The following is a 12,354-nucleotide window of genomic DNA, read 5'->3' on the forward strand; positions in this document are numbered from 1 at the left end:
ACCCCTGCGGGACTCCAGCAGTCACTCTATATGATCTTATCCCTTCGCTCGTCTCGTACAGCAGCACCCTCTCACTGAGGTAGCTGTCCACTATTCTCAGGAGGTATTCCGTGATCCGTAGCCTCCGTAGGGCTTCCATCGTTTTACCCCAGTCCTCAGAGATCTGAAAGCGTTTTTTATATCCAGGGTAACCAGCAGGCAGTACTGCTTTTGGCCCGCTCTCCAGCGGGTCCCACTTATTGCATTCTCCGCTATGTTGGTGACTATGCCAATGGCATCCAGGGTTGATCTGCCTTTCCGGAAGCCATACTGGTTGGGCGACAAGCCGCCGGCATCTTCAATGGCAATGTCTCTGGATGTGTGTGTGTGTGTGTGTGTGGGAAAATGTGTGCTAGAGTATGTGTGTCATGGATACACATTTCGTGAATGCCGCCCAAGGTGACCAAGGTTGGAGAAAGCACCAAGGAGCGGCTATCACAGCCGCTGTCGTCTCTGCAGTCTCTGCAGCTAACTGCCCCTGCAATTCGAGACGGGGCGGATGTTGCACGCCGAGGACGATCGGGCGTGGAATGTGGAAACAGGTGTCCTTAAACCAACAAAACAGAAGGGAAATCCGGAATATGAAGACAGCTCAGCCTGAGATTTTCGCACATAAATCAGCATTCAGATACATACTATATGTTAAAGTGTTCCGAACGCAGCTTGAAAAGATTTATAAATGTTCAAGAAGAAAGTCGGAAGCAATAAAATATATTCGCATATAAATCAGAGTCCCAGAGAGCTGATCCAGAAGTTTCAGTCTCTGATTTTTTGTACACAATTTAAGAAAGCAAAACGTATTCAAAATAAATACTATATTGTTCAGAATCGCACAAAGATTTTCGTAAAGATATTTTAAAGTTCTGAGAATCAGCATATCCATTAGGTTGACCGAGAAGTTGCAATCTCAGCTTATGAGTATCGTCAGAATATAGCCTCAGTACGATCGAGAGTTCAGAAAAATGTCATATGTATATGCAGATCGGAACACTATCACATATAGTATGTATCTTGATTCTGATTTATGTGCAAAAATCTCAGGCTGAGCTGTCTTCATATTCCGGATTTCCCTTCTTTTTTGTTAGTCCCAGAGAGCTGATCCAGAAGTTTCAGTCTCTGATTTGTTATACACAATTCCAGAATGCAAAACGTATTCAAAATAAATACCATGTTATTCAGAATCGGACAAAGATTTTCGAAAGAAAGTTGGTCTTAGATATTTTAAAGTTCTGAGAATCAGCATATCCATTAGGTCGACCGAGAAGTTGCAATCTCAGCTTATGAGTATCGTCAGAATATAGCCTCAGTACGATCGAGAGTTCAGAAAAATGTCATATGTATATGTAGATCCGAAACTTGTTCTACTTTCTGTGGAGTCAAAGTGAAATCGCTGAAGCTATTGCTGCCAGTGGAATGTGAGCGAAACAACATCAAGAGGAACGACAGAGGGGAATGTGAAATAAGCGCTGAGATACAGATACAATACACTTATTTTTAATTTCGGTGAATCACCGTTGGTTTGGTTTTGGCTTTTGGTTTCTGTTTGGGGTTCGGTTCGGTGCGGATCGGTTGGGGCTGAAACGAAATTCATCGACGTCGCCGATGACTGCATGCCTCGTTGGAGCCGGGCGACGATAGACAAAAGGGGTCCACAGGGTGCGGGTGCGGGGGAGAGCAAGGCTGGCAGAGCAGAGCACAGAACACGGGACAAAAGCGCACAGAGAGAGAGAGAGAGAGAGAAAGAGAGAGATACGGATACGAGAGAGATGGAGACAGGAGAAGTAGAGGAGAAAACGCGGAGTAAAACAAACTGAAAAATGCACAAAGAGCAGACGACGATCGGCATTGGAAACGAAACGTAACGAAAACCGTTGAAAATGCTGCCCGAATATGTCGCCGACCGAGAACTAGAGCTCCCCCTTTCTGATCTGTATCTCTAATAAAGATTCTGTATCTAGAGCCACTGACATTCCAGAGGGCCTATTTCCAGATAGCGGGTAATCGTATCCGTATCCGTCTCCGTTTGTAGCTGGTTTCAGGCAAGCACAGGCGACACAACTTTGTCTGGAAATGTTGAGTATCAGCCGCCCTCCAATCGGTGGAAATTCGACACGCCTTGAAAGCCAAGTAAAATTCTAAGCAAACCCGATCCTCCCTCTTCTTTGAACCCTCTAGCCGTATCACGCGGTCTAGACATGTGCCAGAGATCTAATGTTTGGTCTGCATGCGGGAGTTGGATGAGGATGAAGCTTAAGGGAAACGTAAACTTTTCAGCTCTCTCCCTTGCAGCATCAGCATCCTTTTGTTCGCAGCGAAGCAGAAGAAAGAGAAGCGGAAGTGCTTTGTCGCCATTTGATGTGACAACGACTTCCTGCTCGGGCCTGACCTGAGACCGGGCACCGAAAAGTCTTGGCTTAGAGTTGGAGTTGGACTTGGCAAAAAAATTGTGTTGCAATAAATGCGAAAAATGCATAAATAAATAAAAGCGCTTGAAACCGCAGGACAGTCCGAGGCTGTCTGCCGCGGTGCGGCATGTCCGCAGCACTTCCGTTTGCCAGCAAAATGGAGCTGGAAATTTTGAATAATATACCATCAAATTTTAAATGCTCTCCCTGCTATGCGAGTCCTCAAAACAAAACTAAAATAGATATTTAAACCCAGCAATGGAAGAGGCACAGTTACTGCGCTTCCCAACATCATAAGGCCGGGTGATCAGGTTAATTGTTGCATTACCCATCCCCGCTCTAGAGTGAAGGGTATCCTGCATTAAAATCGGCAACAAAATCAAATGTAACCAAATCATTATCCGCAGCCGCACAAAAATTATGTGCGTGTAACAAAAATGCAATCGAAATCGGAATTGCAGATGGCCCTTGCTGTTGGTTGATGGAGTCGCCGTTGCTGTGGCAGTTGCAATTGCAGTTTCAGCTGTACATGGTCGGAATATATTGTATATGCTTAATGGTGGGCGGTGGGGCGTTTGGAGCCGGCCGGCGGAGGATGGTGGGTGGTTGGATGCATTTTGGGGTTGCATTCGGTGGCGGTGGACAGGAAACTTGATAAGTTGGCCTGTACAAAGGAAATGCATGAAATGTGCATGGAATGCACATTCTCTTTGTATCTGTGTGTTGTTCCTGTGCTTGGCCGTGTGGCTGTGTTTGAGGCATTGGAATTTCAGACGCATAGATTGTAGATAATTGCAATGTTGCCCTATCTGACTGCAGCCCCACAAAAGTAGGCAACGAAATTGCTAACTTCTATTTGGGGTTTCATTAAGATTCAATTACTAGCCAGAAAGGAAAATATTTAATAATCTTCATATGAGAATTATTTTGCGATAATTGTTTCACTTCTCCCTGCTTTTGTTGCTGCCTTCTATGTGGGCAAAGGGCCAACAGAACCGTTGCATCCGTTGTATTTTGAAATATATTTCAAGCTCATTCAGCGCATTCGAGAGATATTCAGCAGCCCCACACAGATACGAAACCCACACAAACACGCACTCAACCAGAGCGCGAGAGACAGAGCATGCTGCCTCTTCTCTTATTGCCTCTCCCGCTCTTGGGCTCTCTCTCTTGCCTACCCACCACTGGATAACAGAAGACGCTCAGGTGGGGGGCAGAGCCACGTTCGGGCCAGCAAGTCGACCATTCGTCCGGCCGTCGTTCCTCCGCCCGAACAATTGAAAACTTGGTCGGGCGAATCGCCCCAGAAAGTCGACAGTTTGCTGCCACTGGCTGCCGTGCTTTGCTTTACCCTGTCCATTTTGGTGGCGGACGCGCCATAAAGTAACGAGTTCTTTTATCTGCCGCCTGCGTACAGTGAATTTAGTCGATTTCTGGAAACTTGATGGCGCGTCGCCCCAGCAAGTATGAGGAAATGTCAAACGCACAGCGACGTGGCGTTGAATCCACTACTTGATGGCTCCCTCAAATGGGCGCTGCAGCCCCGCAACGAACCCCGCCGAACCCCACGAGCTCCGGAGCTGTAGATGTAGCTGTAGCTATAGTTGGAGCTGCCTGCCTCTGTCTCTGTCTCTGCCTTTGCTTCTGCCTGGCTTGTCGTCTTGCAATGAGCCAGGGCTGGGGTTTGCTGCTCTGTCGCTGTCGCTGTCCCTGTTGGAGTACAGACTTGTGGAGGAACTATTATCTCCGGCTAGTCGTCAGCTGTACAAACCCCCGAATATCATATTTAATTTACGTTGTTCCTCAGATAAGGAGAACTTTCTTGATCGCAGATACGGACAAACTTTGTCAGAGATTGGGCAGATTGACCCATTTATGGGGCAGCTGGATTGCCAAAGATCTATGAGATTATCATGAATCTAGAGATATTGTGTGATCATAAATAGAAATACAAATCTTTTATATTATTTCCTTCAATACCTTACGCCTTTTATACTGCCAAGTGCTCATTGCTACAGACATTGATGACATTATTGTTTCTATATTAATCTGTACAAGTACCTTTCCCAGGAGAACACACATAACATACCATCATCTCCAGTGCCGACTCCATAAATGAGTTCCGTATAATATTCCGCAATAAAATCTGTCACATATTAAAACTGTTTGAAGTTGGAAGAAAGTGGCCATCCCTGGCACTCACAGGTGTGTTGTCACAGCAAATATGTATTTTTCTTTCTTGGACTTGGACATATAGCGTTCGTCCGTGAATTTTCTTCCCCATTACCGTTGGGGCAACAGGGTGCCCCCTATTGGGTTTCGCTCCGATCGTGAGTCGCTGCTCCTGCCCCAAAAGTGCTCCCATCCAAATGGGCCCCAAGGTTGGGTCGCATCGCTTCGCGTCGCAGCGCAGCGCTGCGAGTCTCTCTGCTTGCCACGCAAAAAGCAACATAAAATGTGGTTTTTATACCCGATTTGTGGTGAAAATGGATGTGTGTAACGTCCAGAAGGAATCGTTTCCGACCCCATAGGTTAGGTTAGGTTAGGTTAGGTTGAGGCGGCTGCCGGGCTCGCTCGGAACCCGGCACACTTAGGCCGGTTTCGGCCCGTTGTGATACCGCATAGGATCATTTCCTTCCTGCGTTGTGAGACTTCCTGTCAGCAATTATCCCATCCAGATGCTCTCACAAAGTTCGCTATCCTCCTGGGACATAGTTTGGACATCTCTGAGATGTCGTGTAGAAAGGCTGAGCCCAGGTACCTTCTTCTGCTGAGAGCTGGGCAGGAGCAGAACAGATGTTCCACTGTCTCCTTCTCTTCCTCGTCTCTACAGCTGCGACAAAAATCGTTATGTGGGGCCCCCAGCCTGTTAGCGTGGGTGCTATTAGCCAGTGTCCCGTGAGGGAACGTGTGACTACGCTGCACCTTTTCCTGCTTAACTTGAGGAGCTCGGAGGTGCGCTTCATGTCCATGGTCGGCCATGTTTGCCGAGTTGTGCGACATCGTGGCACTGTTTGCCACATATCGTTTTTTAGTCGCTTGTATTGCTCCCTTATAATGAGCTTACAGGTGGCCATTGGCATACAGATATCCTCTTTGTCTTGGAGAAGGGGGATTGTAGTGCCAGATCTGGCCAGCTCGTCCGCTATACAGTTGCCCTCGAAGTCCCGGTGGCCCGGGACCCAAATCAGGCTAATAGCAAATTGCTGAGCCATCTCGTGCAGAGATTTGCGGCAGTCTGCCACGTTGGCTGAGTTCGAGGAAATCGCGCTTAGCGATTTGATCGCAGCCTGGCTGTCGCTATAAATGTTTAGCTTGGTTGCCGTGACGGCAGCCGCTTGTAGGCAGTCTAGAGCCTCCCTGATTGCTATGACTTCCGCTTGAAAAACACTGCAATGATCTGGGAGTCTGAAGGAATGCCTTATGCTTAGCTGTTCAGAGTAGATTCCCCCTCCGACTCTGTCGTCCAGCTTTGATCCATCTGTGAAGATGTTTATGGCCCATCTGGGCCTGGGAGTCCCTCGAGCCATTCGTCTCTGTGAGGGATGATTGTGTCGAAGGGAGTGTCTGTGTACTCTCTTGGAACTTGGTAGTCTGTTTTTGAAAGGACGGTACTGCTATTATTTAATATGGCTGAGTGACCTATGCACTGTGTCACCCATTGATCTGAGTCTCTTAGACGTATTGCTGCTGCTTCTGCCCGTTCCTTTCCTGCGAGGTCAAGGCTCTGTAGGCATAGGATGGCATTTAGCGCATCATTTGGGGTGGTGCGAAGAGCTCCGCTGATGCATAGGGCGGCAGTCCGCTGGACTTTGCCCAGTTGCTTGGTGGTGGCCCTTTTTGATAGGGCCGGCCACCTCACCGTAACTCCGTAGAGTAGTATTGGTCTAACTATAGCTTGATATATCCATTGGACTATGCTTGGGATCATACCCCATCTTAGCCCAATAGCTTTTTTGCATGTGTAGAGTGCAGTCATTGCCTTCTTCACTCTGTCTTTGACATTCAGGTTCCAGCTAAGCTTCTTGTCAATTACCAACCCTAAGTAACTGGCACTGTCGCTAAAGGAGAGCCTGCATCCTTGTAGTATTGGAGGGTTGAGGGGCGGGACCTTGTATTTATTTGTGAATAGTACGAGTTCCGTTTTTGAGGGATTTACTCCCAGACCGCGCGATTCTGTCCAATCCGACAGTTGCGCTAGCTTTGTGGACATTAAGTCGCACAGTGTTTGGGGGTATTTCCCCGAGAAGATAATCGCAACGTCGTCCGCATAGGCCACGACTTTGCAGCCCCCCCTTCTAGGTCACATAGAATCTTGTTGACTGCTATGTTCCACAGAAGAGGAGACAGGACACCACCTTGCGGGGTGCCTCTGTTGACATACCTTGACTGGGCGGACGATCCCATCGATGATGTCACCGTCCTGCACCATCACCAAGTGACGGTCCACCCCCAGGTCAGTCAGGGCTTCTGTAATGGCGCCCGGTACAACGTTGTTGAAAGCTCCCTCAATATCGAGAAAGGCTATGAGTGAGTACTCTTTGTGATGCAGAGATTTCTCTACCGCTGAGATCACTTCATGAAGAGCCGTTTCCGTGGATTTTCCTTTCCGGTAGGCATGCTGTGCGCCTGACAGCAACTGAGGGTGTATAGTTGTCCTCAGTTGCAGCCCGACGAGTCTCTCAAAGGTTTTGAGGAAGAAGGACGATAGGCTGATTGGTCTAAAGTCTTTTGCAGAGGATGTGATCCATCGAGGTTACCGGTCCCTCTCCTGGAAGATGTGCCGTCTCGATGGTTGTGCACCCTGGAAAATGTGTGTCTAGTAGAATCTGCAGGGACTCCTCACTGGAGTTAGTCCACGTGCCGTCATTCCTTTTAAGATACCCTACCGAGGGGTTAGTTTTTGAGAGAATCTTGCGAAGCCTTGCGGCCTCTGACGTTTCATCAATTTCCGAGCAAAATTTTTGCCAAGAGGCCCTTTTTGCTTTCCTTGTTTTCTTTTTATATAGTGACAGACTGATTTTGTAGTCTGCCCAGTGGCTCTCCTCGTTCGCGCTTTTGGCCCTGTTGAAGAGGGTCCTGCAAATTTTACGTAGGATGTCTATTTGTTTTGACCACCAGGGGGATTTCTTTTTCCCCCTAGGTTTGCTAGAGGGGCACGCTGCCGCGAAGGCTTTGTTGCATGCCTCTGTGAACCTGTTCACTAGGCGATCTAGGTCGTCTTTTGTGTCAGGGCATGATGGTGCTTTGGAGGGGAGTAAGTCCTCCAGGGCTGAGCTATATTTTTCCCAGTTGGCTTTCCTGGGATTAATATAGTCCTTAGGTTTCGGACACTCGAGGGATAGTGTGGTCTCGATGTATCTGTGGTCAGAGAAAGAGTGGTCATCAAGGACTTGCCAACTCTTGACTATGTCTAACAGGTTGGAAGACACTAGGGTGATGTCAATAACCTCCTGTCGATTTTTAATTATAAAAGTGGGGTCGTTGCCCCGATTACAAATAAATAGATTTGAGTTAAGGATGAAGCTGAAAAGTGACTCACCCCTTACATTTGTGTTCGAGCTCTCCCATTGAGTGTGGTGAGCGTTGGCATCGCAACCTATTAATAGGTCTATGTCCGACCTCTCGCTGTCGCTGGCTAGTTTGCGAACCAGGTCGTTGGGATGATCGTTTCCCTCATGGGTCATGTAGGACGACATCAGCCTTAGATGTGTCCCTTTCAGCTCTAGGCTTGCCGCCGTGTTGTCGCTATCGCTGTAATTATGGAGCAGAAAAATATTAAGGTGCTTTCTGGCGAGAATGCAGGTGCGGGTTTTACCTTCATGTTGAGCTACAATTATCTTGTACTCCTTCGACCCTAGTCCACAAACCTTGTCTCCCACTATCCAAGGTTCCTGGATCAGAGTATAAGAGCAGCGGATGCTGCTTTACAGTGGTGGAGATTGATCTGAAGGAGCCTCAAGGACATCCTTAGTGTTCTCCACCACTGTAATGTCGGCATCCGGATCGTCCTCGACTTCCTCGTGGCAACACATCGCCTCGAAGTCGCATCTCAGCATGCCATCGGTGGAGTAGCCCTCTGGGTCTATCTCTGTGTGATCGTCGGGTGCTTCGATCTCCGAGGCAGTGTCCTGCTCGACTGGCTTGTCGACAGGACATGCCTCGGCCGCCGCATCCGACTTGTAGACCTTTACGGTCACAGAGCTGAACCCAAAATTGAGCTCGCCTTTGGCAGCCTCAATCGGGGCCAGCGACTCTTTGTTGAGGACGAGCACCGCCTGGTTTGTGGGGCCCTGTGTCGTCTCAACTTTGACCACCTTCCAATCCGCTGTTGGGAGGTGGGGGTTGCATCTTTGCAACATTTTTAGGATGCGCTCCGGCTCCTTCATGGAGGGGGGCACCCAGACTCTCGCCCTTGGTCTAATGGGCACTTCGCTCCAGTCTACAGCGACGAGCTTCGCCCCTGGGTAGACTTCCCCGACTTGCGGTCCAGGCTGCTTTTCCAGCAGCTCGAAGCAGCGGTCGGCCAGTGCCGCTTCCACCCACTTCCACTGGTTTCTAGGTATCCGGGAGTCCGCGCTGCCTTTGTCCAGGACGCCAATCAGCGTCCTTTCTCTGGCAATCTGCGCGAATGATGTGTTAGGCAGCACTCTGGAGCGCTTCGGTGTCGGCCCCGGAGTCTCTTGTGAGCGCTGCCTTTTTGGCTGAGGGGCTTCCTTCTTCGGTGCTTCCTTGCCAAAGTTCGGCAGCACCTTCGAGGCCCACTCAAACTTCTTTATCCATTTGTCCGTCGGGCTGGACATCTGGCTTGCGTTATGCCGACGGAGTATATTGCCAGCACTCCTTCTATCGGCATATGTAAAAGATTTGGCTTGGACACTAGTAGATGGTGACTCATCACCCGCCACTTTACCAGCAGGCAGAGCAGCCGCAGGATTGCATAGCCACTCTGCCAAGGTATCGGCTTTGGGAGCCAATTAACCACCCACCCCGACACCGGGATGGGACCCCTTTGGGCTCACCCTAGCATCTTCCGCCGCGCAGGTTTTCCCGGCTGATTTGCGGGTCGGGCCAGGCCTTTGGGCCGCTGCCTTCCCCTGTTTGGGATTGCTCCCTGTTGGCATTTGGGGAGTGCCAGACTCATTTTTTTTGTTTTTAAATTCTTCCATTCTTTTTCCACGAGCTGCAGAGAAGGGGTACGGTCCGTCCGGGCAGAGATCCACGTTGCCCGGATAAGGCATACTTAGAACAGGGGGCTGCCAAGTCCCTGAGCTCTCCGTTAACGACTGGGCTAGTTTTATATACCGGGCCCCCAGCAAGGCTGACTCTCGGCACAGGTCGAATAACACTCTTAGTCCGGCCCGGTGTGAGTTGAGTGTGGGGGGTTGGGATGTGGGTAGGTAGTGTGTAGGGATAGGGGGGTGTGTGAGCTACTTATACGAGGCGGCACCACAAGCGCATCGTCAGTGTTGCCACTTCGCGAACACCCGCTGGCTGTCCGGGGCTGCTTATTTTCGGTACTCTCCCTAGGGATGTCCGATTATTCGCAGCTGACCTACCTATATGACCTGTATATAGATAGGTCGTTCGCTATCCGCAACCTGCGACCCGTCCGGTGGCATCAGCTAGGCCCCCTTTGAGCCACCTCACGAGCTCACGAGCTTCCGACCCCATAAAGTATATATATTCTTGATCAGCATCAATAGCCGAGTCGATTGAGCCCTGTCTGTCTGTCCGTCTGTCCGTCCCTATTAGCGCCTAGTGCTCAAAGACTATAAGAGCTAGAGCAACGATGTTTTGGATCCAGACTTCTGTGATATGTCACTGCTACAAAAATATTTCAAAACTTCGCCCCGCCCACTTCCGCCCCAACAAAGAACGAAAATCTGTGGCATCCACAATTTTAAAGATATGAGAAAACCAAAAACGCAGAATCGTAGAGAATGACCATATCTTTTAGACTGCAGAATCTGAATTGGATCGTATTATTATTATAGCCAGCATCAAGAAAACAACTTTTTTTTCTCGCCCTGTCTCTCTCTAACACACACGTAGCATAGGCGGCTTTGCTTAGAGTAAAACATTAGCGCCTAGATCTCAGAGACTATAAAAGCTAGAGCAACCAAATTTGGTATCCACACTCCTAAGATATCGGACCGAGATGAGTTTGTTTCAAAATTTCGCCACACCCCCTTCCGCCCCCGCAAAGGACGAAAATCTGGGGATATTCACAAATCTCAGAGACTATTAACGCTAGAGTAACCAAATTTGGTATCCGCAATCCTGTTAGATTTCCCTATAAAACCTATATCTCTTAATTTCGCCCCACCCCTTTCCGCCCCCACAAAAGACGAAAATCTGTGGCATCCACAATTTTGAAGATACGAGAAAACTAAAAACGCAGAATCATAGATAATGATCATATCTATCAGGTTGCTGATTCTGGATCAGATCAGATCATTTTTATAGCCAAAGGGAACAAATCAATTTGCACTGGCTACGCAGCGCCCGACCTCACGCTCAGACTGATTTTCTGTCTCTCTCGCACGCACTCTTTGTCGTGTCGTTCAATATTAGCGGCGTCTGCCGGAGGAGAGCCATACGTACTAAGTATCGGGTATAAATGTAGAGTTGCGGTCTCCGCAGCAACTCACAACGTTCCCCCTCGTTTCTCTTGAATTGCTTGTGGCCCTGTATTCCCAAATATTTGCTTAGAGTGTATCTGTGTGTCGGTTTCTCTGTGCCTGTGTGTGTAAGTACGCTGGGGATCCGAGAGTGTGTGCGTGCAAGTGTGCGAGAGTTTAAGCTTAAAGCTATTGTACACTTGGTGTGTCGTGTCTGCCTCTCTCCGCGTCCCGTGCCCCGTTCCCCGTCTCCCCTTTTACCATGCTACATGTCACCCTTCTCGGGTTGCCTTTCCCCCATTCACCATTTTGGCGTTGTCTTCGTTGCCGTCGTCCTCGTCGGCCTGTCGCTGTCCTTACAGGGAGCAAGCAGCCAGCCAGTCATCCAGCGAAGCGGCAGGAGGAATTTTGGGGGAAAGCCACTCAACAAACCGACGGGAGAATGCCCTTTTATGTTAGGTACTTTAAGGTTCGTCCGGCTATGATTGTATAAAATTCATTCAAATATTCTCTTACAAAATAAAACGAGGGGGAACGTTGTGAGTTGCTGCGGACACCGCAACTCTACAGTTATACCCGATACTAAGTCAGTATGGCTCCCCTCCGGCAGACGACGCTAATATTAAACGACACGACAAAGAGTGCGGGCGAGAGAGACAGAAAATCAGTCTGAGCGTGACGTCGGGCGCTGCGCGGCCACTGCAAATTTATTTCTTGCTTTTGGCTACAAAAATGATCCGATCTGATCCAGATTCAGCAATCTGATAGATATGGTCATTATTTATGATTCTGCGTTTTTAGTTTTCTCGAATCTGCAATATCGTGGATGCAACAGATTTTCGTCCTTTGTGGGGGCGGAAGGGGGTGGGGCGAAATTTTGAGATACACGTTTTATAGTAAGATCTAACAGGAGTGCGGATACCAAATTTGGTTACTCTAGCCTTAATAGTCTCTGAGATTTTTGAATATCCCCAGATTTTCGTCCTTTGCGGGGGCGGAAGGGGGTGTGGCGAAATTTTGAAACAAACTCGTCTCGGTCCGATATATTAGGAGTGTGGATACCAAATTTGGTTGCTCTAGCTTTTGAAGTCTCTGAGATCTAGGCGCTAATGTTTTACTCCAAGCAAAGCCGCCTATGCGACGTGTGTGTTAGAGAGAGACAGGGCGAGAAAAAATGAAATTGTTTTCTTTATGCTGGCTATAATAATAACACGATCCAATTCAGATTTTGCAATCTAAAAGATATGGTCAGTCTCTACGATTCTGCGTTTTTGGTTTTATCGTAT

This window comes from Drosophila miranda (genome assembly GCF_003369915.1).
Source record: "Drosophila miranda strain MSH22 chromosome Y unlocalized genomic scaffold, D.miranda_PacBio2.1 Contig_Y1_pilon, whole genome shotgun sequence".
In the NCBI taxonomy this organism is placed as follows: domain Eukaryota; kingdom Metazoa; phylum Arthropoda; class Insecta; order Diptera; family Drosophilidae; genus Drosophila; species Drosophila miranda.